The 27,542-nt window shown below is 47.2% G+C and overlaps 1 protein-coding gene and 1 pseudogene across 4 annotated transcripts in view; both read left to right on the top strand.

Moving 5' to 3' along the window:
- Nucleotides 1–27,542, top strand: part of PDCL2 (phosducin like 2) — a 474,415-nt gene that overhangs the window by 269,784 nt on the left and 177,089 nt on the right. The window lies entirely within an intron of this gene.
- On the top strand, nt 15,681–18,273 carry LOC144821305 (hexosaminidase D-like; annotated as a pseudogene).

The raw sequence follows: 27,542 nt of genomic DNA on the forward strand, positions 1-27,542 counted from the left end.
AAATTTCCATAGGATTATGGATAACGCTACCAAACGATTTCTCATTACCATGGAGACAAAACAGGATGATTGTTTCCTGTATGATTTCAAAAATCTGTCCCAAAGACAGAGCTGGTCGATACCGATCATAGAGTTTATTTGGAAAGAAGGTCTAAAGATCATGGCCACTCCAAACTCTTTACCTCCAGTTTTGCCACGAGTGGATAAAAAATACAGAGCGCCTGCTTCTTCACCGGCTTGCCTGATTGGACAGGCCAAGACAGACTCAGTCATTGCACAAGCAGCTCAAAAAAGGGCGAAAAACCCATCATCTCAAATCTCCACGCCTACAGACAGAGACGGAAGACGACTCGATACCATTGGCAAAAAAGTTTCCACGATTGCAGCAACCACAGTAAGGGTTGCTAATTCTATGGCGATTCTTGGCCGATACGATAGGCAAATGTGGTCTGACATTTCGCCTTATATTAAGAAACTGCCTGAACCGGACCGGTCTGAGGCTATCAAAATTTTACAAGAAGGGGAGTGTGCGTCGTCAGAGATCATTGACGCTGCAGTGGATGTAGCAGCTACAGGCTTCAGACAATTGGCAGGAGCCGCAGTCCTTCGGAGAGAAGGATGGTTGAAATCTACATCCTTTAGACATGAAGTACAGTCCAAGGTCTTAAATATGGCTTATGATGGCGAGTTCCTATTCGGCTCGCACGTGGATGAGGCTTTGCAGGCCATCAAAAAGGATACTGAAACTGCACGATCTTTGGGCACTCTGCAGTTTCGAAAATCTTCCTTTCGTGGCGCAAGAGGAAGGGGAAATTTCTCCAATAGGGGAGGATATTACCAACAGCGCAACTACACCACTTCTCAAAACACGCAGAGGTACCAGCCATATAAGCAACAGCCTTATGGCCAAAGACGTAACTCTTACACACAGCCCCGAGGAAAAGCAACATATCGCGGAAGAGATAACACCAACAAGAAGTGAGGTTCACTTCCTGCCGCCAAAGTGTCCCCGCCAAAAACGATTTGGAGGAAGAATATCCCAACATTACTCAAAATGGTCCAAGATTACTACAGACAAATGGGTGCTGGATGTGGTATCCAAGGGACACATTTTAGAATTTGTAAAAACCCCTCCAAATTCTCCTCCAAAAGGGCCGCCCCCAGCACATCTCAAGGAGCTCTTCATCCAAATCAATTCCATGATTCGAAAAGGGGCAATCGAGAGAGTACCTCGACACCAGAGAGGGACAGGTTTTTACTCTCGTTTTTTCTTGATACGCAAAAAATCAGGGGAATGGCGCCCAATCCTCGATTTGCGTGCCCTGAACAAATTCATCAAAAAATTGACGTTCAGAATGTTAACACTCCAGGAGATCCTACAGTTTTTGGCAGAAGGGGACCACTTGGCAACACTCGACCTTCAGGATGCCTACTTCCACGTCCCTATCTTCCCCAGACACAGGAAGTTCCTAAGGTTCAGAGTGGCTGGCAGTGATTTCCAATTCAAGGTGCTTCCCTTTGGACTACGTTCAGCCCCGAGGGTATTCACGAAAATGCTAGCACCCGTAGCGGCGCACCTACGATTGCAGGGAATTCAAATATACCCTTATCTGGACGATTGCCTTATCAAGGCCAATTCCTACGCCACAGCAAACGACCATGTCCAAAAATGCCTTTGCCTGTTTCAAAGCCTGGGGTTTTCAGTGAACTTCGAGAAATCAGATCTAATTCCATCTCAAAGAAAGTCCTTCTTAGGAGCAACGCTGGATTCCAAGCTCGCCCAGGTCTTCATTTCAAACGAAAGGCAGAAAAAGATCAGAACGATGGCAACCACACTCCTCAGAAAAGAGTACGTTTCTGTTCGGAGATTCAAATCTTTCCTAGGGATGATCTCTTCGTGCATCCCTCTCACTCCAAACTGTCGTCTGAGGATGAGACCATTACAAGAGGAACTCAGTCACCAATGGATGCAGATATCGGGGTCCTTCGAGGATCTCATTACACTGACGCCTCGAATGAAGGACACAATCCTGTGGTGGAGTCAGGCACGCAACCTACAAATCGGCTGTGCCTTCCTCGCAGAAGTCCCAAGATTCATATTAACCACGGATGCCTCCCTAGAAGGTTGGGGCGCTCACCTTCAAGGGATGACGATCAGCGGCAAATGGGACGCTCAACAGAAGAAATGGCACATCAATCTGCTGGAGTTACGAGCCATTTTCCTCGCCCTAAAATCCTTTCTGGCAATCCTACAAGGCTCCACAGTGTTGATTCGAACAGACAACACAACGAGCATGCATTACCTGAACAAGCAGGGGGGCACAAGATCAGCCCGGTTGTCTCAACAGGCTCAAGAGATCTGGACTTGGGCTCTGGATCACGACATCAACTTGTCAGCGGTGCATGTTCTGGGAGTAGCCAATGTACTGGCAGATTCGCTGAGCAGATCCAAGAACAGCACTCACGAATGGGAACTGCATCAGCCAGCGCTGGATCGGATCTTCCAGAGGTGGGGTCTCCCCGATCTGGACCTGTTTGCAACTTATCAGAACAAGAAATGTACTCACTTTGCGAGCTGGATTGCCCACAGGGACTCTTGCGGGGACGCTCTATCACTCAATTGGGAACGGATCTTTGCCTACGCCTTCCCGCCAATTCCGCTAATACCCAAAGTCATCAAGAAAATGAGAAAGCAACCGTGTCGAATTATCCTGATTGCTCCACGGTGGCCACGACAATATTGGTTCACGCAGCTTCTCCTTCTATCAGAGTGCGAGCCAATTCAACTGCCCCGAATTCCACACCTTCTAACAATCCAAGAAGGCAAGGTGTTTCATCCCTCAATCTCTGAAATTATCGGCTTGGCTCCTCAACACCACGAGTTTGCGCACTTGAACATTCCACAAGACTGTCAGGAAGTCCTGGCCAATGCTAGGGCGCCTTCCACAAACAAAACTTATAAACTAAAGTGGAAACGTTTCTGTGTTTGGTGCCAAACTATGAATTTGCATCCAATGACTGCGGAGCCAGAAGCGATATTGCCCTTCTTTTTGCAGCTCGCTAAATCAGGTTTGGCGCACTCAACACTTAAAGTGTTCTTAGCCGCCATATCACGATACCGTCAGGACGGTAAGACTTCTCTATACTCCTCAAGGATAATACAACAATTCTTTAAAGGTTTATTTCGTATGTTTCCACCTGTACGCCGGCCACCTCCATCTTGGCATTTGAATATAGTCCTAGCACAGCTTCTTCGCCATCCCTTTGAGCCTATTCATAAGGTCGATCTCAAGTTCATCACTTGGAAGGTTGCATTACTGCTGGCACTAACATCAGCCAGACGAGTGAGTGACATGCAAGCATTCACCATTAAGCCACCATTCTTGCAATTCACACCTGACTCTGTGATACTACGCACCAACCCGAAGTACATGCCCAAAGTACCATCGGATTTTCATCTCAATGAGCCTGTGATACTTAAGACATTTTTTCCCAATCCGCAGTCACCAGCTGAGCGGACTTTACACACATTAGACATTAAGAGATGCCTTAAATTTTATCTTTCAAGAACAGCTGCCATCAGGAAGACGGATCAGCTATTTGTGGCATATGGCAGACCAAGACAAGGCTGTGCTGTTACTAAACAGACTATCGCCAGGTGGGTCTCATCCACGATAGGGCTCTGCCATCAACAAGCAGGTAAACCCTTACAGACCTTACCTAGAGCCCATTCTACAAGAGCAGTCTCCTCTTCAACTGCGTTGTTTGCTGGTGTGCCTCTCCCGCATATTTGCAGAGCAGCAACATGGTCCAGCAGACACACATTCACGAGGCATTACTGTCTGGATTCTTCAAGCGACACCGATGCCTCGGTGGGGAGAGCAGTCCTGCGAAATCTGTTTCAGTAAGGTGAGCCTCTGGTGTTCTCTCCCACCTCCTTTGCACTCTTTACGCTTTCTTATGATGTTGCATTGCTTTCTTTTTATGCATGATAACTATGTTTTGGCGTATAAGAGCGAGATATTGTATTACTGCTAACTACTCGGATTCAGGCATGTGAATCTATGAAAGACACCCCAAATACTGGAGAAGAACAATAGTTACTTACCTGTAATCTGTGGTTCTCCAGTATTGGTGTCTTTCATAGATTCACATGCACCCACCCACCTCCCCTCAGAGTCTCACCCAGACTGTTATGATATAGCTGTATATACTCTGGTACACTCCAGTGCTACAAAAATCTGACAGCCTGGGTCTCTGGGGAGAATACCTAGGTGGGAGCTGTGGCCTGATTGGCTGCAGTTTGGTCTAACATAATGACTCGGATGGTCACTAATGTGGAAGTTTTTTCATTGGTAGCTGAGGCTACTTCACTTCCTGGTTTATTGTAACTGTTATTTGCTATGTACAAATGGCTTATTACTGCTTTTTTATATACCGTGGGACTCCTACTCCGACGACGGGGAATGATTCAGGCATGTGAATCTATGAAAGACACCAATACTGGAGAACCACAGATTACAGGTAAGTAACTATTGTTCTTCAGGTGGTTGCTGCTGGTGTTCTGCTTGGTGGACGCTGGTGCAGTGCAGGTCCGGATGCAGGAGAACTTGCAGGACTGGCAGATGAAGGGTCCGTGGGTGCGTCTCGGGGTGGCTCGGTAGCATCCAGGGGTTCGGCCGGCGTTGAGTGCGTTGAGGGTGGCGGCGTCGTACGTCCGGCGGGTGGGCTGGGGTCTGCGGGGCCAGGGGTCCTGGCGCTGGGCGCGGTCCAGGCGCGGACGGGCGTAGACGGGCTTACCTTTGGCGCACCTTCGGCGCTCAATCGGTGCTCCCGCTGCGCGCGGTCGCTCTGGGGGCGTCATAAGTAAGAGCCGGGTGGGCGGGTCAGCTGGGTGGCGGGAGCGGGGCGGCCAATGGGCTGGTGGTGGGCGGGGCCGCAGGGGGGCAGCGGCGGGAACCTCTGGGCGTCCGGCGGCGGCGGCGGGACTGTCCCTGGGTCAAGCGGCAAGCGTGGGAGGCAGGGGGAGATCCGGGCGGCCCAGCGGCGGCTGGGTCGTCCTAGCAGCAAGCAGAAGGCAGGCAGCGGCAGGCGTGGGAGGCAAGGGGGTGACCCGGCCTGGTAAAAGGCGCAGTGGTCACTCCGAAGAGCAAATTTCTAATATATTTATGAAAATCTGCAAAATTATCACACCTAGTAGACTAAGAAATATTGCTGAGTGTAGACGAAAATATCAGTGGTTCAGATTCAGTCATACCAAATCCAAGTGATACCTCAGGGAGTAAAAAATCTGTAACCTTTTTACAAGAACTAAAAAGCATGTGGATAGCCAAGCAAAAAGAAGAGAGGAACAAGTTCAAAAATCCAGACAAACAGAGGAAACAGAGGTGGGAAGAGAGGACTAAAAGGAGACAAGACAGAAAAATATGGGGAAAAGACAACGGCACAGAGCACAAAGGAAGAAGGCAGAGTTTAAACACTATTATCAGTCTGTCACAAAGAGATTTTCAGATATGCTGTTACCAAATATGATCCAAAGCATCTACTGATATGTACTACGTCTAATGCCATATGGAAAGCTGTGCTTAAAGAAACCCACTAACATTATAAACTAAAGCACGCCACGAACGCCAAGAGTGCTGGGGTCAGTCTAGCAGCTCTGGACGGACCCCAGCACTCTTGGCGTTCGTGACGATAGTGTCTTTCTGGCCGTGACTGTTCCTTTATGAGCCTTTACTTTCTACAGTTAAGGAGATTCAAGAATTACACTTCTAGAACCCGGTGGTGATGCCTGATGGGGCATTTACTTTCTACAGTTAAGGAGATTGAAGAATTACACTTCTAGAATTATTAGACGTGGTCGCAACCTTACAAGCCCTTGATTTTTCGGTGACAGCATCATTGGTACAACCGACTATATCATTGTGCATCTGCCCTTCAATCTTCGCTTGCCTACTATTGGGATCCATATTACAACAAGATCCCTCGTGGAGCAACACTGTTATTCTACCTCCTTGAAGTGCTATTTATAATATCTTCCGTTTGGGAATATTGGACTTTCCCCCTCGATATTTATATAACATTATAAACAAAAGCACGCCACGAACGCCAAGAGTGCTGGGGTCAGTCTAGCAGCTCTGGACGGACCTCAGCACTCTTGGCGTTCGTGACGATAGTGTCTTTCTGGCCGTGACTGTTCCATTATGAGCCTTTACTTTTTACTGTTAAGGAGATTCAAGAATTACACTTCTAGAACCCGGTGGTGATGCCTGATGGGGCATTTACTTTCTACAGTTAAGGAGATTCAAGAATTACACTTCTAGAATTATTAGACGTGGTCGCAACCTTACAAGCCCTTGATTTTTCGGTGACAGCATCATTGGTACAACCGACTATATCATTGTGCATCTGCCCTTCAATCTTCGCTTGCTTACTATTGGGATCCATATTACAACAAGATCCCTCGTGGAGCAACACTGTTATTCTACCTCCTCGAAGTGCTATTTATAATATCTTCCGTTTGGGAATATTGGACTTTCCCCCTCGATATTTATATGGTGGAGTCCAATTCGAGACATAGCGCATTCTTATTGCAGTCTACATAGAAAATGATGTATTACTCCTAATCTGCCCTGAAGAAGTCCCAAGTTGGACGAAACGCATCGGCTGTGCTGTGTTTTTTCTACTCTATAACAGAATAAAGAAATCGAAACTGAGGAGCCTTCTCTCTCATGTTATCATTTGGATTTAAATCATCATTTTTACTGTTGGTATTCTGTGGTGCACCAGTGCTTTTGTTTATATTGTTGAGTTCCTATTGGAACTAGCACTGAGACCAGTGTGCATGCATTTCCCTATGTTGATAGGAAGGTAATTTTATTATTAGAGTAATTATAGGTTAGGTGCTGATACTATGAAGGTTCGACTGTCTTCCTGCTTTTTTAAAACCCAATAACATTGCTACAAAAAAAATCAGTCTGTCACAAAGAGAACTCACAAAGATTAAACCAAAAGTGTTAAATAACGGACTACATTGTGATCCTTTGAGGAACATGGTTGAGTTATGAGTTAAGCCAGATTTATTGAGATTCACAAGGATCCTCACAATGAAAGTGTTTTTTGAGAAAATTCCTTAACAGAGATCTCTTGTTAAAATAATTGAAGATGTGAGCTGTAAAGTTATTAAGGACCTTGAAGATGTTGCAACATTGATGAGTCTAGAGGATGATAACATCATAGATATTGATGATGTAGATGAACATTTGGGTGTAATAGAAATAGCAACCCCTGATAGTGAACTTAAATCTTTTTTTAACTATGTCGCTGATTTAGGAAACAATAATGTGATTGATGTTTTTCAGAAATTGGTACTCAATGAATTTTACGTTTTAGAAAAAGAAAAATAACAATAATTTGATGGTAAAGGTGGTAATGTGGTTATCATGGATTTCGTGGATTATGACAAGGAAATGGTCAGACAGCTGAGTGATGTAGATAATTCTGTGCCTGTAGATCAAGGGATCCTTCCGTTATCAAAGACTCAACTATCAATGAATTTAAAAAGATATCATGGAGAATTTTTACTTCTTGATAATGAATGTTGATATTTAGGGTAGAGGATGCTCAATTTATATCGATTACATCATCGCCTCAAGGGCTTTTACAAATAAAATCCCTAGGGTTGGCATTGAATGGAACCCGTTTAGCGACCATAACCCTTTGGTGTTAGACATATTGTACCAGCCCGCCCCAATTCGGGATAAGCTTGTAGCAGTATCCGAGAGGGCTACTGACCAGGGCAGACGCCTAAGGTGGGCTAAGATTGATGGGGAAAGGTTCTATGTAGCACTGATGGAGAAGGGAAAAACAGCTTTTGAGGCGTGTTTAGATGAGACAATTGAAGGGAGGGAGCTACTCACAGCTTTCGCACACATAGCACATCTGGTAGATGGGATGTCAAAGACTAGTGCCAAGGTAAAAGAGTCTGGTAGTCAGCCGCGATGGTTTGACCGAGACTGCTCTAAAGCCCTGAGGCAGCTTAAGGAAAGCCTTAAAATAAAGCCTAGGGACGTCACTCGGGTGGCGTCCTTCAGAAAAAAATACAAAAGCGAGCTGTGCAGGAGGAAAAAGGCATTACAAGCAGAAGGATGGGCGGATCTTAGAGAAGCGGGGGAAATTAGGGATATGACTGAATTTTGGAAAATTATAAATAGACCTACTTTCCAGGATGATCTGGCCCCAAAATTAGGAACAAACATCACGCCTGATAGGTGGATTACTCATTAGAGGGGTCTATATAACCACGAAACAGACACACAGCACAAAAAAGGGAACGCTGACCATGGTCAGCTTGTAGTTTTCTCTCTAAAAGAAATCAAGGCAGGGATCGAGGGGCTGTCAAAAAACAAAGCACCTGGACCGGACGGAATCCCGCCTGATTTGTTCCTCAGCTCGGTGGAATTATGGACCCCCATAATGACGAGAGTCATTAACACTGCAATCCGCTTTGGTTTACCGCCCTCCTGGTCTACTGCTATCATTGTCCCCATCTTTAAAAAGGGTAACAGGGATGACCCACAATGTTATCGCCACATTTCCCTGATCGATGTATCCCCCAAAATCTTGGGAAGGGGAATATTAAACCGTTTGTCTGAGTGGACAGAAGCAAATAATATTATCTCAGACGTACAGTACGGTTTTAGGATGGGTCGTTCCACGAGTGACCAATGCTTGAACGTCTACATGATAGCAGCTAAATACACTATGGCCAGTGACGAATCCCTTTATATGGGGTTCATGGATCTGGCAGCTGCTTTTGATCATGTCAATAGAGGCAAGCTTTGGAACATGATGACCTGTATGGGGATAGAGGTTGGCCTTATTAACATTTTAAGGGAACTGCACAGTAATACCTCAGTGCAAGTTAGGTATAACATTGAGGGTGGCTGCACTGATTCCTTCCAATGCAAAAGTGGGGTACGTCAAGGCTGCATCCTGGCACCTTTTTTATTTTCCCTCTATATTATTAACCTAGAGCAGTACCTCTTACAGCTGGGATCTGACTGTCCACGAGTAGGGTCGCGTCATCTCCCTGTGTTACTTTATGCAGATGACGAGGTCCTCCTCGGACGTACACCAAAGAATTTACAAATTTTAATTGATGGTTTTGTTTCTTTTATGGGTTCATTAGACCTTTCTGTCAATTTGGGTAAATCCTATGTTTTATGTGCTGGAAAAAAACCCTCTAACAAATGCACCTTCACGATAGGGAGTCTCAAGATGGAGAAGGTTAAATCATTCTCATATCTGGGCTTACTATTTGATGAGTCACTAAAATGTAATGCCCTGATAGAGGATCGTTGCCGTAAAATGAATGCGGCTAATGGGGCAATAGCTGGTTATGGCTGAAGGTTGGGGAGGTGGTGCCCCAAACAGGTGATGATCCTATACAACTCAATGTGTTGTTCTAAAGTCACTTATGGGGCAGAAGTGTGGGGCTTTGTAAAAATTTGCCAACTGCAGCGGGAGGAGAATAAACATCTGCGCTCCGTCCTGAAAGCCCCACACAACCTACCAGCCGCAATAGCACACAGGGAGCTAGGTATCCCCTACCGTGAAGATTTGATAAAAGTTAGGCCAATTTTAGCCTGGCTTAAAATCTGGATAAACCCGGAGGCGAGCCTAAGCAGGGATATACTGAAGGACTGCCTGGGCAGAGAAAAATGGTCGCGAATCCCGTGGCTCAGTTACGTAAAATCTGTATTGGTAAATTTGGGCCAAGGGAATCTTTTTACCGACCCATCAACGATCACCCTCCAGCATAAGACAATTGTTAAAAAAGTGTTTATTGCACACAAAGTCGCACAGAGAACAGAACAAGAAAGAGCTAAGATCACGGTGTGCGCATATAACCACAGAGGGAAGGGAACCTTACCTGTATCTGTTACACAACGCACAGGAAAGGTTTTTAATGACCCGTTTTAGGCTACATTTTTTACCATATTTATTGGGATCACCATTAGGGTATTCATCTACTATTGAGCAGAAGGGAACCTGCGGCTGCGACAATAGGTCTCCGCAGGATTCCCTTCATTTTGTATTGTTATGTTCATTTTATTCTGAACCCAGACGTAGATTCTTGGTAGATATTCTGAAAAAATCTAATATAAAATGTGCTAAAGAGGCTCTGATTTTTTTTAAAACAGGCGTCGGACCCCCTCACACTGTGCTGCATCATTAATTTTATCAAGGTACCTGTTCGTTTAAGAGCAACCAGAGGGAGGGGGGGGACTGTGAGATTTCTGTGATTGTTTTTAATGGATTACAATGTTTTATTTAACTCATTGGGACCTTCTTGCTGTACTCATATTAGGATACATGTCAATTTGATGGTTTGTTTTTTAAAAAAGAAATGAATTGAATGTATATTTGCACTTTTATGGTGATTTTTAATCATCGAATAAAGATTACAAATTGAAAAAATGGAATGTTGATATTTTAACACTAATATAGAACACTCTAGAATGCCCATGGTTTATTTTTGTCCAAATATACATAAAAAAGTAAACATTCCACCTAGACGGCCAATTCTTTCAGGTACTGGGTCTCATACTGAAAGGGTGTTGGAATACATTAATGTGTATTTAGCTCCTCTGGTTGCAACACTCCCCTCGCTTGTTCGTGACAGGAAAGATTTATTGAATCAAATTGCAGAAATCCCATGGGAAACTGATTACCGTTTGGTCACCAAGGATGCAATTAGTTTATATACCATTATTGAACATAGTTAAAGTTTAGAAGCATTGAAGGCCTTTATATAAACGAAATGCGCAAGCTACCTACAGCATTCTAAGGTGCTTTTCGAATTGAGGGAGTTTGTTTTGAAAAATAATTTTGCCATCACCCACCCCGCCATCATACATCCTAAGGTGACAACATCTTTAGTGACAAATTATCCCTCGGAGTTGGAGAGGCTGCCAACAACCATCGCCTCACTACTGCCTGGCTTACCCAGGCAGTAACGGACCCTGCCAGACACTGTCGATCACCACAAGCCTCACATACTGGTGTTGCAGGATCATATCCCTCCAGACCTCTGCTTCCTGGGTGGCCCTGTGATCCAGGGACCCCATGAGTCACACCAGCTCCCTCTCCACCCATACCATCTATCGCCTGTCCCTGAATTCAAACCCACCAGCCCTGCACCAAAATTGCCTTTGAACCAAACCCTCTTCACCTTTTTCTTCAGCTCCCCCAATGTTGCAGCCTCACCACTACTAAATACTGCCTTACCCTTTGACTTAGCTACATTCAGCAGCTCCCCCTGTTTTTTCAATAAAATTATCATGCAGGTCCCTATACTGTCCTGAATGGCTATCGGCCCATAAAGTAAACCACTTCTTCCTCTGCACCTTTACCATCATTCATCGCTTTTAATATCTGTGCCACATAAACCCCCTGAACTACATTCCCTTAGTGCCCTTGCAGTGCCACCTGCTGGGTGGGCGCAGACACAGTAGTAAACATGCCGACTAAAACAGCAACACTAGAGGGAAGTGACCCTCCGGAGCCCCTCCCTGCCCTGAAAGTAACATGGGTGTCGGCACAAAAAACGCGCGGACATATTCTTCCCCAGTTTACGGCCTTATGTATCTGGCACTGCTCACCCTGAGTGTTGGATTTAGCTTGTAGTGGAAGTATTGTGATATAAGAGGGGTTTGAATGTAAATAGATTCTAGGAATGTTTAACTTCAACATCTGGAGAGGCAGTTGGAGTGGTCCTGCTTGCCTGCCAGTTGTGTACCTAGATGCTTAATAAAGGAAAAAAGAAAATTCACTTACCTGCACATTTAAGGCATCTTTTCACTGGCGACAAGGAGGGTGAATCGAAATTTGCCTAGCTTAGTAACAGTAAGTTTCAATTCTATTAAGTACACGGAGGCGAGGATTGTGCTTTTCCTTCTTCGCTCTTCATTTAGTACAAAACTCACAGCAGCCTAGAAAAGCTCAACAAATGCTTACATGTCCCAGAACAAAGGGAAAAAGCATTAAACCAGGAATAAAATGCAGTTTTCAAATAAACCAACTACAAATCCCATCAATCCATATGTGTGGAAAATGACAATGTATATGTACATAAGCGGCGTTCATTTATGTTCACCCTCGCCACTGTTGAAAGTAAAGCGAAAGTCACGAAACAGTGGCCACGCCATCTTGTCCCCTTTTTAGGCCCCATCACGAACATAGATAGCAGCCATTTTGTGTGTGATAACCTCTCTGCCCACTGCCAATAGCCTGCGCGTCTCTCCCCCTCACTCCCCAGCCTCGCAAGTATTCCCCCGCGCCCTGACAGCCCCCTCGCTCTTTCATCCCACCCTTAGAACAGGCCCTTTGATAACCCCTTCCTCCTTGCCCGATTGTCCGGCCTGATCCCAGGCCATCACTTAGCCCAACAGATGCAGTTTATTGCCCCCACAGTAGGACCTCGCCTCACTTCAAAGGAGCGGGGATTAATCAATGCCCTCACACCCTTAGACCCGACTGATCACCCGCATTTCTGTTCCCAGCGGAATGTCCAGCTGCGCGATAGCCATCATGCTGAGATTAGGGGTGGGGACTCCTACTGTAGATATGTGTGGGAACGGGCCTGAACCGGGGATTCCAAAGATGCCTTTTTCGTACTTCAAAGCAATACCACGGATGTCACAAATGTAATAAAGCCATAAAACTGTGTATAAGAGGCCAGGCCTCAGAGATGCGGTTAGAGCACCTCGAGAAGATACCCTGTTGTCTGATTTGACGTGTTCTGCTCCGTCGGAATAAACTCCTGTTTCCTGTCTTCCAGTCTCCAGCGCCTGCCTCTTTATTTGGTAACAGTAAGTTGGGTGAGAGGCGGCTAACGCCGGGCAAATCTTGAAAAGGGGTAATCGACCTGATCTGCCTGACCCTTTTTTCATCAATTGGCGTCCCAAACGTGGGGCCCATCAGCGACACGTGGATCCAGTGGGAGAGGTCCCAACGACAGAGTGAACGACTGCAACGATCGGGAAGAGCTCCTGCCCGATGGACCCTTGTCTGGCAGCCGATCATCCGAACTTCACTGGTTCCGAGCAGACCTCTCTCGAGTGATCTACGGTCCTGACTGGGAACCATCAGGAGTGCCACAGCAATTATGGAGAATAGAGGACGATCGGGCGCTGGAAGCGGAAGACGAGAAACTGTCCATACGGTCCGGGTAAGGTCGTGTAACACGACGAATTGCAAATTGATTGTTTGATTGTCATTGGAAAATACTAGTATTACGCATTTGATTGTTTTGTCCTGAGAGATTCTCTGTCTACAAACGGGGAAGGATAGGAGTATTCTCCCTTTGCAGATAGTGAAGGGTGGGTAGCGCAGGCTTTTGCCCCCGTTGTAACCCGTCGCGCCTACTTCCCTCTCCATTTGATTGATTGTTATCCAAGCATTTATTGTTTTGGAATTGGTTCTCTTTGGATCATTCTCTATTTGCAAACAAGCACAGAGTCGCAATACTCTGTTTAGTCTTTGCAGATAGTGAAGGATAGGTAACGCAGGCTTTTGCCCCTGTTGTAATCCGTCGTGCCTATTTTTATCCCTCATTGATTGATTGTTTGACCGAACATTGATCGTTCGGAATTGGTTCTCTGAAAGGATCTTCTCTGCCTACAAACAGGGAGGAACAGGAAGATCTCTCTCTTTGCAGATAGTGAAGGGTAGGTAGCGCAGGCTTTTGCCCCCGTTGTAACCCGTCGCGCCTATTTTTATTCCTCATATTGATTGATTGATTATTTGTCCGAACACTGACTGTTTGGAATTGGTTCTCTCTTTGGGTATTCCCTATTTGCGAATACTGTAGAATAGAAATATTCTACCTAGTCTCCGCAAAGTAGTGAAGGATAGGTAGTGCAGACATTTGTCCCCATTGTAACCCGTCATGCCTATCTTCCCCCCCATTGTTCAGTAGTTGGTTCAGCCCGGACCATTTATTAGAGGTAGATCATCTGGCTCTACCGGAGGACACCCCTAATAAAATAAAAAAATATTAGGAACAACCCCTCAGGAGAAATATGAAACTAGTGAGAAGAGCCGAACTCAACGCAATGATGACTGCAAGACAGCCCGGCTCCACCGCCCACCCTGCCCAAATAACGACAAACCCTACGCTAATATTATAAATATACAACACTCCAGCAAAGTAACATGTTAAAACGTTTTATTGTACAACTATATATTAAGCAACTATTTACATGGCAAACGGCTGCAACAACAAACCCACAATGCATTTCGCCGTCTGCTTGACGCCGTTCCTGTCCCTCCTTCCTCAAAGTAGCAATGTTGGGCTACTTTTTAGTAGGTTTTTGGGCGTTAGAAAGTCTACAAATGCCATCAGCTGGCGAGGTAGCATCGGTGGCGGCCTGGGGTGGAGGACCATTGCGCAAATAGCCCGGAGGCGACACCACGCGCCGAGGCCTGCCCCCAGGATGTATCAGCGTTCCGCTCGACGAGCCCCGCGGTTGGCTGACCGGGGGACCCGCTCCTGTGGCCGTGGCAAAGAGCGGCTGGCCGCCATCGGCCGGAGAAGTCGTGGGGTGAATGGCCCGGCCCGGAATGTACTGGTCTTCCCATTCCCTTCTTCTTCCGGCGCCTTGCAGGCCACAGGGGGGGGGGATGTCTTGCTTATGCCTCCGACCCCCCCTCTTTCATCGCCTGGTCCAGCCATAACGAATGTCAGCGAGACGGCGTGGGGTGCACTGGGAGGAAGAGGCGGCGCGGACGAGCCTCTCCCACCTCCCCAGGTGGAGGCCCCTCAGCTGCACCCCCAACGCTCCACTCACCCGACAAGGGTTCGTCCACTCTTGCGGTGCAGCGACGCTCCACTCACCCGACAAGGGTTCGTCCACTCTTGCGGTGCAGCGACGCTCCACTCACCCAGCAGGGTCTCGTCCACTGTGGCGGTGCAACAACGCTTCGCCCGACAGGCTGGATTCCGTCTGCTCTTGCGACCCAGTGACTGCCGGTAGCTGCAGAACTCCTAAAAATGGCGGTCGACTCTGCAGGAATGGGCCTGGCGTGAAAAGATGGCCCGGTCGCCTGTCAACCAGAAAATGGGCCCCGACCCCCGCGGGCCCCCGCCCCCCCGATGGGGAGCCATGATTGCCCGCAGAACGACCAAGACGTAGCCACGAGACGATTGGCGCCCTCATGCTGGCGCCAGCCTCAGTTTGAATGACCAAAAATACTGCAGACTACCGATTTGATCAGTTCCGGTGGAACACCAGAATGACCCGGTAGGAAAGATTGTTGCCCCCCCCCCTTTTTTTTTTGATTGATGGTTCATGTCACCGGTCCCTTCTGTTGCCCTTCAACGAAACTTTTGGACTGCCGAAAGAGGCTCTGGTCCAACCATGAGTTGGTGGAGACATTTTGACTATACATGGACCTGCCTGACCCCACCCAAAATGGCGCCGGTACAAACGAAACTCGCAACTCCCTGTTGTGTTCCGGATGCTCAGCTTTGATATCATGGGATATGTATGCAGTTTTTGAAGCGCATGGCGGGAGGGGATGGGTACTGATTGAACATTCGGACAATGAATTGATATTAAGTTCTGACGCGTCATACCCGCTGCTCTGAGGAGCCAGACCGCCTGAGAAGCACCCGCGAGATGCCGACAATGGGGTATCTTTCACGATATATGCGGATGAACACCCTGCGAGTGGTAGTCCTGGTCATTGTCATTTTGGCCACTACAAAGCTTCTCTTCAATCAAAAGTCCTCAAGTATTGTACGGCTTCCTAGGTTGGAAGACGTACTAGTTCCCAAACCAAAAAAACCTCAGAATTTATTTTGGGAGAAAACCCCAGGCATTGATTCTCTACACGATGAGGAGAGGAAGGAACTGCCTCCTGAACCCCCAAAGGAAGTGGCTCAGAATGCAATGGAAGATCTGCAGTGTTCAACTAGCCCCAGAAGGCTTCAGACAGATGAGACTTGTCCACCTGGACCTCAAGGGGGCTGCTCCCAAAGTATCCTATTTTGAACAGGTGTTCCCGCTCTTTGCCAAGCTTGGTGCCACTGGACTTCTGATAGAGTATGAAGACATGTTTCCATTTCATGGGGAGCTCCAGATTCTCGGATCTCGGATCTCCGTATGCTTACAGTGAACAAGACATTGAGAAGATCCTGCATTTGGCTGAGATCAATAAGTTGGAAGTGGTCCCTTTGGTGCAATGCTTCGGACACATGGAGTTCGTCCTGAAGCATGGCAAGTACAAGCACTTGAGGGAGGTCGAGAAGTACCCCAACAGCTTGAACCCCCATGCTGTTGAAACGTTCCCCTTGGTGACCTTGATTCTGCAGCAGGTTCTGGACAAGCACCCACAGAAAACCTGGGTTCACATTGGCGCTGATGAGGTCTTTTCTCTTGGCGAAGGCCACGACTCCAAGTCATGGATGAATAGCAACAATGGAGACCTGGGAAAGATGTACCTCAACCATATTCAGAAGGTGGTGAGCTTCCTGACTTCTAGGTACAAAGGGGTCCAACTCCTGATGTGGGACGACATGCTGAGATGGATTAGCGAGGATTCCATTAAGAAATCTGGCATTACGAAGCATGCAGCACCTGTGATATGGCTCTATGGACCAAAATTGGAACTGGGACAGATCAGACGGCATATCACCAAGTACCAAGGACTCGGGTTTAAAACCGTCTGGTTTGCTAGTGCATTTAAAGGAGCCAGCGGCCCAGACCAGGTCTGGACTCCGATAGAGATGCACCAGAAGAACCACCGTGGATGGAGCCAGACCGCCTGAGAAGCACCCGCGAGATGCCGACAATGGGGTATCTTTCACGATATATGCGTGTTGAATTCCAGATTCAACAAGAGTTCCCTAACACCACCTTCCAAGGCATCGCTCTGACGGGGTGGCAGAGATATGATCACTTTTCGGCGCTTTGCGAGTTGCTGCCTGTGGGTATTCCTTCCCTTGCCGTCTGCCTGCAGACCCTGGAACACGGTAATTTCACCAAGGAAGCTAAGAAGCATGTTTTGGAATCACTGGGATTTCAGGACCTAAATTTGACTTCAAACATTTGCAAAGGGAAAGGAGCATTTCCAGGCTCCGAGATCTATCAGCTGGTGAATCAGATCCATCACAAGCTCGAATTGAAGGTTCGTGATGTAATGAATGATGCCAGGCACAACATACCTGGTTGGTTTTCGCGCTACCACCGCAAGCATCACTTCGCGAACCCGTACAAGATGGAGCTGTTCGGCAGCACAGTATTGAAAAGTCACGAGGAGTTGGAGGCTGTGATTCAGCAGCTACGTGGTCACCTGGAGGAGGTCTTTTTCCCTGACACAGTGGAGGAGTGGATGGAGGAGTATGTAAATCCACATATGGACCCTCTGCGTGAGTTTGTTAAAGATTACCATGAAATCCACAAACTCAATGCGCAACCAAAGGCCATTCTGAAGAGGCGGTAGCCAAGCAAAACACAATGAAACCCTACAATGAAGCCCAAGAGAAAACGTGCCTATGAACAAGACTTTAACCACAATTACATTTTTGTGTCCTTGGTTGGATGGGTTTAATTCTATGTGGTCACCCACCACCAGACTTGGTGATTATGGGGCTTTCGGGTTTTCTTTTGGAACAGGAGTTCAACTTTGGGTATTGAAGCTTTCTCTGCTCCGAAATTCATGATGAAATGTGAGTTCGCTTTTATACTACTATTTTAGCAGAATGCATTAGGGGCCAATAAGTCTACCTCACTCTCTCTGTCAATTTTCAAGGAAGTGATTTCATGGGTTGCAGAATGGGTGAGCTGCAAAGAATCTTAGAGGTAGGTTCAACTTAGAGATACCAGACATGTTTGATAATTGCATATCACCCATGGTCCTACCCAAATTAAACCACTGTATGATATCATGCTGGAGAGTTATGTTGGTGTTCTCACAACCGAGGTCCTTTGAGCGTTGAGTTTAGTTGTATCACTTTGCGCGAGTAACATTTTTGTGGCAGTAATGAGCACAGCGGTCGAGCCTCTCTGATGTGAATGTGAGATTATTTGGGACACATTTGCCAGATGAGCTATCAAGAAATTGTCAGGGTTCCTTGTTATTTCTTGTCCCAGTTCTTGACCTCTCTGTGAGAACCTATCTAGACAAATATTCCACTCAGCAGGGAACTATGTTCATTTGCTGTACATCTGGTTGCATGGTTAGATTGTTGTCGCTTTCTAGGTTTCTATCTGGCGTTGAATGGAACAAGCAGTTACTGTAGTTGGGTGGTTTACGAGATAGAACTCTTGAACTCTTGGCCATATATAGAAGCTTTGGCAGTCCTAAAGCCCCATGAGCTATGAAGAAGAGGTGGAATCCCTACTTCCTGATTTAGCATGATCTAGTACTTGTTTCTGGTGTTAATGTTTGCTCCTCTGGTTCTAGTTTTGGACACCAGGCACATTCTATTCAGTGGCAGTTGGCCTCGAGTTGTGATGGAATATGGCTATTGTCCCCTGTTTACCATACTGAACTAATCTGATCCTAGAAGGTCCAGTCCCTGCTTCTCTTGATAGTAGGGTGAGCACAGAATTTAGCTTGCGTACAATACAGATGAGTAGTTGTTGGTCTAGCCAGAACTGAAAAGGCCTCCAACATACAGCAAAAACAGACTACGAGGCCCTTGAAGCAGTTCAGAGGCCACTGAAGGCAAACTAGCCCAAATCAGGGGAGATCAACCGCAAAATCTCAGGGAGGTCACTGAAATAGCTCGCTATTTTTTTAACTGCTCGGTTCTTTTTTGCAATTTAATAAATTGTTTGATTTTTATAAAAAAAAAAAAAAAAAAGTTCTGACGCGTCATTGATTACAGTATTATTGAAAGTTCGAATTTTCGACACTTATGGTACTTGCCCACAATGAATTTTCGAAATGATATTATTGCACTTATCGTACCTTTATGAAATCAACGACCACCGACTCCGTTACGTTTTCCTCAAATAAATATGCCCTCATGTACAGTTCCAGTCTGCTCCGTGGCCGCCCCACGTGGTTGTAGGCCGGCATTTGTACGCCAACACTTTTAAATAAAAGTTTTTTTGTGAAAAGCAAACATAGTTGTAGCACTTGGATTGGTAAGTTTCGAATAAATGGCCATTGTTTCCGATATACGTAAAATACAGGTGAAATAAAGCAATTCGATTACTTAAAGGTTAAAAAAGCAAAGTACACAGAAATATTGCAAATGTGAATGGTCCAGGTTTGTTGCGTGTGTTTTTTTGCTTTTGTGCAACGTAAAGCAATCGATAAAGGTCCCGGTATTTAGCCTTTACTTTATATGCCACATATATCAGGGAAGTTGTTTCAGATGCCCCTAAGCCACTCCGAAGGAATGCTACCTAGCCCCTCTAGTTTCCGTGCACCCCCACTTTACACTGACTGCCCTTTTGTTTTGACCCTCCCCTACACACGATCCGCAATACCACACTTGGGCGATCTATGCAATACACAGTCCATCAATGATTATCTCTCCCGCACTACCAGTCCCTCTGGGCTTAAAACGCCGAGATGAAAGGGACTGCATCCCGCGGAGATAGGTCGAGTATGTGGTAAGTAAAAGCCTTTTCGGGTTTATGTGCGCGGATGTGTTTTAAAACGCTGCCCCCACCCCTTCTTTTCCCCTTCTTTCTGCAGGTCACATCAGAACATCGATTAAAGAATGGAGAAGACCTAAGCAACACGCCATGGTTCCGCGGGGAAAAATTATATATTATCCATGGGGACTGCCCCTGAGAACGTGACGAATTTGTGTGATATGAATGCACGCGTGTATGCCCGGATGTGTATAACTCGACTGGATACACGTTGCACACGTTTGACTTGATAAGAGAGATGTTTTTGAGTGATGATCGAACGGCCGATGGAATGGGGAAAAGGGGTCTAAACATGGTGCCTATACACGACGAACAAACAAAGATATAACACTCCCTTACTTAGAAACGACTGTCTCTCTCTCTCTCCCTGAACCCAGCGACTGGAAGGGTGGCCTGAAGCAGAAACTTGGCGAGTTATTGCATTATGACAAAAATATGACTCCAACCGGCACCCCAAATAATGCAACCAAGAATGACGTGCACTTATGAGTAGATTCATACGGTAACTAAATAGGGGAAGGTTCAGGAATATTTTGTGGTGAGGTTTACCCAAGTACCCTCCTCCTGGAAGACTAGGAATATTGCCAATGCTTAAGATCTACCACCTCCTTCTTGCACCCTCATAGCCGTGAAACTCAAAGCTGCCCATTGTTCTCCCGACTGACACCCTCCGTTGCCTCAGCCTGGATACCCATTCGCTAAAAAACGATTCGAAGATCCCACCGTGAGTATTAGCCCGACCAGGTTAGTTCCCGAACAATTGACAAAGGTGTAAGTATTTGCAACCGAGGCCAACAGCAAAAGACAGCCAGGTGAATTAAATAGGATACTAAGGATGCGCAGCATGCAGGAGGAAATCTCTTTGGCCAAGTACTGTTCTATGTTTTGTCTTGGGTTTTTGTATATAATACATGTACTACCCCCCCCGCCTGAATTCATGTGTACGTAGTGTGTGGATTTACGTCGTCCCTCAGTCTGTGTTTCTATATAACATGACCCCTACTGTTTTGTGTTGTGTGCGCACTAAATGGCCTATTATTGTACACGTTTCTCTCTCTCTCTCTCTCTCTCCATGTCGTACGTGTACCGAATAGTTCATTTAAAATGCGGATGACTCTCCCTCCGAGGGTCCCCCTGTTCCCTCTTCCTTTGTGTGGTAACGTTGTGCCCCGCCGGCACGAGCCTAATTGGTTTTCGAACACAAAGGTGTTCGGCAAATTGACAGAAACTAAAACAATCGTAATTTGCCATATTACTACCTCTCCTTTCTGTAAAATGATGGAACTCGAATTGGCTATGAAGGAAAGGACAGGTAAGACGACTGATGTCCCCTAAATCTGGCCTTTTTTACAGGGGGACTATATGTCAGTGGCTTTCTGTTCTCAGTTCGTTAGAAACACAATCCCCAATGCCCAGATTGCCCCACCTCTCTGCACCCAAACACGGATGTCCAAAATGTCCCCGTTCCTCCCGATTGACCCCAGCTCCATATCCCGAAGTATAACTGATGGCCCTGATTAACTGTTGCCCCCCGAGAAAAGAATGTTTAGCCTCTACCCCTCTCTCATGATGATGGAAGACTGCCAGGGCTTGGGTTAGAGAGACGAGTCTCTACCGAAGGATCCGATTTCGAGTTTGAGGGAATACACAGTTGATAGGAGTCTGACCTCTCTCCCTATACGTCATGAATGAACGCCAAATAGACTTAGTATGTACTCAGTAGACATGCCTGTATACATGCTCCACAGTGATAACTTCTGACCGTAACCGATGAACGTACCCCCAACTACTTAGATTTGGGGCGGAATTGAAATGTATAAATGTCCTCTCCTGCCAGTTCTCTAAAACCTGTTTTTTTACCCATTCAAAGATACACAGTCACCGGAGGAGAGGGGCCGGACGTGACGCACAACCTGGCCGCAGATCATGAGGCACGTGTGACCTCGACCTAAGGTGGAGCCGCAGAGCAACGGGACGCGGGACGAGGCACCACTCTCAAACGGGGAAAATGAAAGGATGGAGGGCTGCCTTGAAGCCCTCTGCTTGTTGACCCACGCGTGCCAGAAGTCCCCGCCCCTTTGAGCCCGATTGATGGACCTGCCTGCTCATCACCCTTTGCTCCCTTGGTTTGTCTCGAAGATCTGGTCCCACTCCGCCCTCTCTTCCCTCGATTATCCGACAAACCCCCCCTTTTTCTTTTCACGTGGATTTTGACTCAGAGAAGAAGAACAGCATTTAGGTAGAGTAGGGTTTGCCGCGGAAGGAGAAAGAAATGCAGGTGCCCAGCATGAGGCACCCTTAAAAAGATTAGTTAGGAAACAGGACTGTGGTCTAACAGCAGAGGACAGATCGCACCCTGCGACGGGTAAAGAAGGATCCGAGCTGGACCTATAGCTCCACCGCAGGTGCTCAACAGCGCCAACAGAAGAAAACGAACTACCAGAGCCTACCAGTGATGGCTCGCTACTAAAAAGACACTGTGGCGAAGACCCCCCCCCCTTTTCTGAACTTTCCACCCCCCCTTTTGACTAATTGCTTGTATTGGACTAAATTCCTCCCTCAACCACTTTTGTTGCCTTCAAAATGTTTCATCAGTCACTTTTAAACACGACAAATGTAAATTCATATGTATTCCACCTCGTATGTCGCATCGGCTACACATAGTTATATGCAATCCGCCAGTACTGACAAACGCTATCTCATTGACCACACACGACTATATGTACACCCCGTTAGTTATGATAAACACGGAAATGAACTGACTTATGTTAAAAAGCGGCGACTGTGGAAAATGACAATGTATATGTACATAAGCGGCGTTCATTTATGTTCACCCTCGCCACTGTTGAAAGTAAAGCGAAAGTCACGAAACAGTGGCCACGCCATCTTGTCCCCTTTTTAGGCCCCATCACGAACATAGATAGCAGCCATTTTGTGTGTGATGACCTCTCTGCCCACTGCCATTAGCCTGCGCGTCTCTCCCCCTCACTCCCCAGCCTCGCAAGTATTCCCCCGCGCCCTGACAGCCCCCTCGCTCTTTCATCCCACCCTTAGAACAGGCCCTTTGATAACCCCTTCCTCCTCGCCCGATTGTCCGGCCTGATCCCAGGCCATCACTTAGCCCAACAGATGCAGTTTATTGCCCCCACAGTAGGACCTCGCCTCACTTCAAAGGAGCGGGGATTAATCAATGCCCTCACACCCTTAGACCCGACCGATCACCCGCATTTCTGTTCCCAGCGGAATGTCCAGCTGCGCGATAGCCATCATGCTGAGATTAGGGGTGGGGACTCCTACTGTAGATATGTGTGGGAACGGGCCTGAACCGGGGATTCCAAAGATGCCTTTTTCGTAATTCAAAGCAATACCACGGATGTCACAAATGTAATAAAGCCATAAAACTGTGTATAAGAGGCCAGGCCTCAGAGATGCGGTTAGAGCACCTCGAGAAGATACCCTGTTGTCTGATTTGACGTGTTCTGCTCCGTCGGAATAAACTCCTGTTTCCTGTCTTCCAGTCTCCAGCGCCTGCCTCTTTATTTGGTAACAGTAAGTTGGGTGAGAGGCGGCTAACGCCGGGCAAATCTTGAAAAGGGGTAATCGACCTGATCTGAATGACCCTTTTTTCATCATATGGGTCGTGTCCAACATTAGTCCTTTGACAGTGTCCATGACAGCTAGATAGGACGTCCATCTTGTGCCATCTTCCTCTTTCTTCGCGCGAGTCACGCCAACATCCTACTGGTCCTGTTTTGAACCTTCATTCCCTAACAGAAGAAATACAACAGCGTAAGCATCATAAAATAAAACTACACTCTTCAATAACCCAATGTCGAACATCACAACATCTTGAGCAAAGCACAATCTACAGGTAAATTAAACTCTGACTACTTACTGCAGTACGGGCGGGATCTCAACCGAAGGTAACCTGGTAGGGATAATCCTCGCCTCCGTGTCCTTAATAGAATTGAAACTTACTGTTACTAAGCTAGGCAAATTTCAATTCTATGTCAGGACCGAAGGCTTCGGATTATGCTAGTTTAAAGCTTACTTACCACCAAATGTGCAATATCCACAACTGGTTTAAAATAAAACTTCTTAAAGATGGAATCCGAGGACCAATCCGCAGCACGCATCAAGTCCTCCAAACGAGCTCCCAAAGAAAAAGCCTTAGAAGCCATGGCTCCTCCAGCTGAGTGAGCCCCGAACAGTTTAGTGTCGATACCTGCCTCTTGCATGACCCATCGCACCCACCTGGCAATGGTGGGGGAATAGACTGCCATGTGTGGCTTTCGTAAGGCAATAAGTAATTGTAGTTCGCCCGGAGGACAAATTTCCAACATCATGTCTTCATATGCTTTTAGGCATTGAACAACGTACAGCTTAGGGGCATCTACAAATGCTGGGTACAAAATTGTCCTCGACACAGATATTTTGTGCGACTCCCCACTGTAAAGATAACCCCCTCCGGGGAAAAAAACCCTTGCCGAGATGTCCAAAGCTCGTACATCAGAGACCCTACGGGAAGACACCAAACACAAAATCATGGACAACTTAGCTGACAGCTCTTTCAAAGAAAGGTATTTGTTAGGTTGCCATGATAGAAAAAGATTCAGAACGACATTGACATCCCAAAGGACTGAGTAACGCGGTTCTGGGGATAATGAAAGGCGGATACCTCTTGGGAGCCTACATACAAAAGGATGTTCACCAACCGGAGCTCCTTCTACCGGGTAGTGAGCTGCCGAAATCGCAGAACGCACTACGTTAATGGTGCGATACACCAGCCGTCTGACGCCAACTCCGCCAAAAAATTCAGAACGGAAATGTAGCCTGCGACCAGGGGATTTAGGTCCCGTCGAAGACATCAACGCACCCACCTAGTCCAGGCGGAACGGTAACGCTTTGCGGTACTGACTGCCCAGGCTTTGGACATAAGGTCCTCAGCTGATCTCGAAAGGCCTGGGAGTGACCAGCGTCGCCAGAAAGCCGCCATGCCATGAGGTGGCGAGAACCTTGCATTATGAGATGATGTGGCTCCCCGTCCGGATAGAGAAGAAGACGAGGAAACCGGGGGAGTAGGATTGGAAAATTCCAAGAAAGTTCTAGATGAACTGGAAACCAAACTTGGTACAACCAAAAGGGTGTGATCACCACCATCTCCACCTTCTGGCGGCGAAGTTGGGCCGCCGCCCGCACCACCATTGAAAAAGGAGGAAATGCATAGGCTTTCTCCTGACTCCAATCCTGGAGGAAAGCATCCGTGGCCTCTGCGAGAGGATCCAGCCTCCAGGTGAAGAACCGTGGGAGCTGATGGTCTAAGCGAGACGCAAACAGGTCCACTGAGAAAGGACCCCATGGATCGTTCAGCCATCCTAATACCTGGACGTCCATCTTCCACTGACTGGAGTCCCGCAGATGCCTGGAGAGCCAATCCGCCACCTGATTGGCCTGACCCGGTAAGTACTCCGCTGTCACGGAGATATGGTGGGCCAGACAGTAATCCCAAAACTCTTTTGCCAAATTCGCTAGAGCCCGAGATCGTGGACTGCCTAGATGGTTGACGTATCGAACCGCTGAGACATTGTACATCCTTAGAAGAACACATGATCGCACTGAATCTCTGGTCCAGCAGCGTACTGCAAAGGACCCCGCCAGAAGTTCCAAGCAACTCCTGCTCATCTGACGACCAGGCGCCACCTGTGGCGAAATCCCCGCAGCAGGCGCCCCAACCCGACCTGCGGGCGTCGGACTCTATTACCAGATCCGGAACTGACCCGAAGATCGCCCGGCCGTTACAGGCTTCAATGCGAGTGAGCCACCAGGACATCTCTCCCTTCACCTCTGCTGAGAGGGGGACCGACTGATCGTAAGTCATGTGCGCCTTGAGACTTTGGAGGGCTCGATAATGAAGGGGCCCTGGGAAGATTGCCTGGATGGAAGAGGATAAAAGCCCCACCACCCTGGCAATCTGTCAGAGGGAGGTGTGAGACTTTGTTTGACGCAACACATGCGGAATCTTGGCCATCTTCCGAGACGGAAGACTTAAAGAGGATTGGAGGGAGTCTACGACAAACCCAAGTAATACCACACTCTGGGATGGAGAGAGAACCGACTTGTCTTTGTTGATGACAAACCCTAGCCCTTGAAGCAGGGAAACCATCTGTTGAAGTTGAAGGCCCAGCTTCTCGGGACATTGTTGGGCCATCAAGAGGATATCGTCCAAATAGACAATCATCCAAATGCCCTGACTTCTCAGAAATTCCACCGCTGGGTGAAACAGCTTGGTGAAACACCAAGGGCCTGAAGAAAGCCCAAACGGAAGGGCAGTGAATTCAAAAACCTGATCCTTCCAGATGAATTGCAGTAACCAATGGTGTGGGGGATGAATGGGTACCACCAAGTACTCATCCTTGAGATCCAAGCATACCATCTGATCGTTTGGAAGAAGAACGTCCCGGAGAAGATGGATCCCTTCCATCTTGAAATGCCGATAGACCAACCACCCGTTGAATTCCTTGAGGTTGATTACCGGCCGTTTGCCTTCATCTGCTTTTTCCACCAGGAAATGTTGCTGAGAAAACCTGAGGGATGCCGAGTTGACCGACAAATGGCCCCTTTGCGGAGCAGCTCCGAGACCTCTTCGTCGATCAACTGCGCATCGGTCATTAAGAAAAGTATAGGGCGCAGGGGTCTTGCCTGGTAAGGATGATTGTAAAACTCTATGTGAATGCTGCAAATCGTCTATAAGACCCACGCATCTGCAGGAACTGCTGCTTAAGCCTCCGGAAAGGCCGCTAGACAGCCGCCAATACGAACCTGTTCTGCATGGATAACACTTACCGCTGGAATTGGTGTTGCAGGAGTTATTCCTGAAGCCACCTCGACCTCTGAAGCGCTGTCCTCTGGTGGAAAAAAAAACGGGTAGTGGGCAGAGGTGTTGTATTGACCTCGCCCGGAGCCTTGACAGTTGTTGGTAAAATTTTGACCGTTACGGCCGGTCGCGTGGCCCCTACCACGACCGGCCCCTCGAGAGAAACGTTGCTGAAACACCATTTTTATACTGGACTGGGCCTTGTCCAGGGAGGTAAAGGTTGAAATAAATTCATCTAATTCCTTAATGAAGGGGTCTCTGAAGAGACCCCCTTGGGCCACCACACCTGCCTCCGAGGAGGCCAAGTCACCCAATTTCGGGTCCAATAAGATCAGGAGCGATCGTCAAGGTTCGGTCGAGAGGGCGCAATTGGCGTTCCCTAAGAAGATGACCACCCTTTGTGCCCAATTCGACAGAACGTCGGGAGAGATAGCAGAACCTGTCACCTTCGCCTCCTTCGCCATGTCAAGGATTTTAGTAACAGGCCCTATTGCATCCAGCAACTTATCCTGACATGAGTGCTAGGAATGGTCAATGCCTTTGAGGGGATCTTTCACAAATTTTGCAAGGAAGGTGGCCATTTTCTAACTGCCACTTGTAAAAAGGCACTAGCCTGACTCTGCCCCAACAAACTGTCTAGCTTACCGCTGTGCTAAAAAATCCTTTACCTTCAACAAATATAACTCAATCCCATACTGAGAAAGGTGGACCCCATCCCCCAAAAAATCTCCACTGTATCATATCGCAGGTCTGAATGCTCTACTTGGCCTAGTCCTTCCTCTCCTGCAAAATCATCGCATATCCTTATGTATTTTCCTCCTAGCCTTGTCAATTGCTGCCGGCATGCAAGCACCTCCCAAATTCTCCTGAGTATAAACTCCGTCCACAACATAAAGCACCCTGATCTCTGCGCTTTGATTTACATCAAATTCTGCTTCATCGCCTGCAGCAATGCCAAGCATTCTCCACAACCAAATCATTTTCCC

The sequence above is a fragment of the Lissotriton helveticus genome, chromosome 2_2 (assembly GCF_964261635.1).
Source record: "Lissotriton helveticus chromosome 2_2, aLisHel1.1, whole genome shotgun sequence".
Lineage (NCBI taxonomy): Eukaryota > Metazoa > Chordata > Amphibia > Caudata > Salamandridae > Lissotriton > Lissotriton helveticus.